The following is a 4,092-nucleotide window of genomic DNA, read 5'->3' as shown; positions in this document are numbered from 1 at the left end:
GGGTCCGTCGACCTTAGTCGTCCTGGGTGCCAATCCGTGCACACGACCGGGGGATGGGCCCTGCAGTCGGAATCATTGCAAGAGCGTGCCTGCCTGCCCCTCTAGCACTTGGTGGCTATGTGGTTATGTTTGCATAGAGCCGGGGTATGGAGCATGCGCGTGATTCCGGCTGTTAGGCCTCGCATAGGACCCTCGGATTGTCTCTGGGTGTTTCACTGGTTCGTTGGCTGCCTTAGGTCATCGAGTAAGCCACGGCGAGGTCGACGGTGGCAGGGTGGGTAAGGCCCGATCGGGAGGGTGCTGAGGTGTGAAGTTGCTTGTACACGGGAGTGCGTCGCGTAGGCTAGTCGGTCTTTCGAATAATCGCGAACCCTTTTGTAAGACACGATATTTGGTAAAGTGTCAGTAGATTCACTTTAACTTCTTTCGCTCCAAGTTAGATTAGGTTGCCTTTGGCACGGATAGCGCCAGTAGGATGCGCCGCTAGGGCGCATGTCGGGTCTCGATGCGTAGCCACCTCCACGTGGTGAGACCTGGTAATTCGTATCGTTTCCCAAAGAATAATTTTTGGGAAACGATACCAAGCTAAGAGCTACGCACAATCATTAAGATATTTTCTATCTATTATAAATTTTCAAAGTTCTTTTCGAATTTTATTCACTGTTTATGTTTGCTCCATTGCACTGGGTACTGGGGTTACGTTTAGTCACGGCATTGTCGATACTAAAGAAGCGAGTAATGGTTACCTGACTGTAAAATCCCATGTAATTAAATTACGAACCCACAAATAAAGAGAATTATTATATTTATATCTTACAAACTACAAATACAATGATATGATCAAATTAATTTTTGAGATTTAATATACTACAAATATATTCATTCATATTCCCTCTCCATGCTACATAAGTAGCATACATTATCTGCTAACTGTCTCAACCATGATTACACTAACACAGTTCTTTCTAGAATGGCAATGGCGAAAAGTGTTTTTGTTAATTAATTTCACGTTTAAAAGTAGTACGAGGTGTTAAATGAAATAGGAAATTAAAAATAATAGGAGACAGATGAAGACAGAAGATGTATATATGTATATAGTATTTCATTATATTATTTAATGTACGAACTAAAGAAACGTGTCATTTAAAATACGTAAGGATTCACACATGGTGGTTAAATTGAAAACGATTTACTATTTCGCAATGCTCGACGATCTGGCTTAATTAATTTCGAAGCCAGTGTTAGACCTTAATGGAAAGAACAAAAAATGCTCCAGACGTGAATATAGGATAATTGCGCAAAAAGTCTAATCGGAAATACAGAAGACTTATAATAATGACAATTGTCTAGGAAGAAGAAGGAATAAATTAAAATTAATTCACTATCACTATACTATTTTTATCTGCTTTTCCTAACAAATAAGAAGAAATCTTCTTTATGAATTCCTCAGCTACCCAAACATTTGTATCCTCAACGTTGAGTAAAAAAGTCATTGAATTGCTTGCATTGTCAATTGAATATAACATAGGACCACCCTCACACTCACAAATAGAAGGATCAACGATCGTATGAAAGACTTCCACGCACAGACAGAACTTTTGTCAAAAATATTCGAAGTTATTCGAAAGTCGTGCAATTGTTTCGTTACGCGTCGACTTGTTTCACTGGAAAGTATATTATGATACGTTTATACTACTTTACTAGAGATCCTCACGCTACATATAAGTACATATATAATATATATCACATGTTTAAATTAATACCTTGAAATAAACATTGAATATAATAAATAAAAATCGTGAATGGTTGCTTTTATTCTAGCTTAATTATATTCCTAAAATTGTTTTCATCAATTATTTTAATCAAAGAAACGGAAAGAAAATGTCTAGAACGAAACTGTACTTATTAATAATTCTGAAAATTTTGTAATTATTATTTATGCGAGTTATGCGAGTCACTGAATATTACGCAATGTGTGTTATCTCCAGTTTCGAATTATTTGAACGAAATCGAAAGTTATTCGTGTAACTGCAACATACAGTTAAATAAGTTATACTGGCAATTTAATTACATTTATTAGGTTAATATTAAAAATGATAATAGTAACTGCAACGAATATATGCAAAATAACGTTCGTGTCACATGGAAAATTTAGAACATTGCACGCTCGATTAGCACAAGGACAATAGAGAGAGGAGTGAATGCTATGAATGCTTTGAAGTCAACTGAAATTAAATCGATTTTTCGCTTTCAACTTTTCGCTATACGGTTTATTGCTCTGTGCGGTCAAAAGGGAAATAAATTGTTCCTCGAATATGTGAAATGTTCGTGAACATACTTGTACGTAATTACGAAAATTTGCCATGCAGTAACAATACACATAGGTTTACAAACACAGCTTAAATTTCATAATGCAAACAAATTTCGTGAATTTTGTATCTTTTTTTTCCATTTCCAAATTGTAAAAGTTATATGTAATTTTTTAAAATATATTAGAAGGAAAAGGAAATAATAACGAATTAATATCTACGGCCCTGAACGAAACTCGTGCTCGCTATATTCCTCTGTACCATGATGGAGGTTTCGATTTTTAAAACATGAAAAATTTAACGACTAATTTTACGAGCTCACTATATCCCATTCCCACTAACTATACGTTGCTATGTTATAGAGTCAGAACCAATGGAGGAAGCAATGAAAGGGTACACATAACACAACAACATGGTTTTGGATTATTAAAACTGATAATGGATCGACTAGATTAATATTGTAATGCTTAACAGAACAAAATAAGCTTTATTAATAAAATAACGAATTAATATAACAGAATAGTAACTATGCAATGCTTGTCCTGACCGACCACGACCTTACTCAACCTTTTACTCCCACGTTCTGATAACTTTCTTAGAACTAACTTCCAAGACTGATTTCTACGACTCGCAACTGATAACTTTTAGACTGACATTTAACTATGGCTTCGATGGATGTGGACCATGGAAAATTATAATTCGTAGAAAGAGACGAGATACCAATTGTAAACGAAGGCAGTCGTGGTTGATGTGGGTTGTCTGACTTCTCTGTCCGACTGCTCTACCAATTTGAGGTACTGAGCATCTTAGCCGTGCAATAAGGGATACTTTCTGACAATACAGACGGTATTAGAATGCAACGGTAGTAGAACCGAGGAGGGCGTGATTCTACGTGAAAAAACGAATCGAAAATGTAGAATAAAATTTTTTCATTCGAAGCTTCGTTGTCGAGAAAATCGGCTTTGAATATCCACCGAGTGCGGTGGCATACCGATGGTCCCTCCATCTTGGAAATCAAAGTTAACTGCGCACGTACGCGGTGAATATTCAAAGTCGATTTTCTCGACAACGGAACTTCGAATGAAAAAATTTTATTCTTCATTTTCGATTCGTTTTTTCACGTAGAATTGCCCCTTATAGGTTATATTATCATTGCTGGGATATTCTGTATTTCACACACCGTACGTCTATTATATCTTTTGTCTTAGGTTAACATTGACTCTATTGTACGTGTTTTGTGCTTTTGTATTTTTAAATTAATCCTTAATTTAATCCTTTGGAAAGTCGACAGGATATGTCTAACCTTTGCTGTTACCAGCATCAATCTGCAGTAATGCAACACCAATGTTTGCACAAACATGTGCGTGATCAGTTAATTAGTCTGCAGCTACTAGTTTATTTTCTTGAGCTTTAGGAACCAGGACCCAAATCCTGGGACTCTCTTCGTTCCACAATTATGGAATTGATTTAGGGCCCGATCATTGGGTCCGGGTACTGTGAAGTCGGCTCACAGGTGTCTCGTCTCATTCGAAGAACTATGGTTGGAAAGGGCCCAGGGGACTTACGTAACGGTGAGGGCAAAATTGACCAGCAGTATCTTCACGCATACTTCTGGCGTGTAATGAGGATTCGAAAGGCTGGTTGTGAGGAAGAGCCGGAAATCCGGGTTGTAAGGTACGATGTTCTCCCCGACCTTGACGCACCATTGGCCGCCATGCTCGAATAACGATCTCAAGAGGATTGGGTCCAAGCCTGCTTCCAGCTCCAGGCCGATGTTCTCTAT

The sequence above is a fragment of the Eufriesea mexicana genome, unplaced genomic scaffold (assembly GCF_001483705.2).
Source record: "Eufriesea mexicana isolate 0111107269 unplaced genomic scaffold, ASM148370v2 scaffold2234, whole genome shotgun sequence".
NCBI lineage: Eukaryota > Metazoa > Arthropoda > Insecta > Hymenoptera > Apidae > Eufriesea > Eufriesea mexicana.
The sequence above is the reverse complement of the archived record's forward strand: the minus strand, read 5'-3'. Positions refer to the sequence as shown.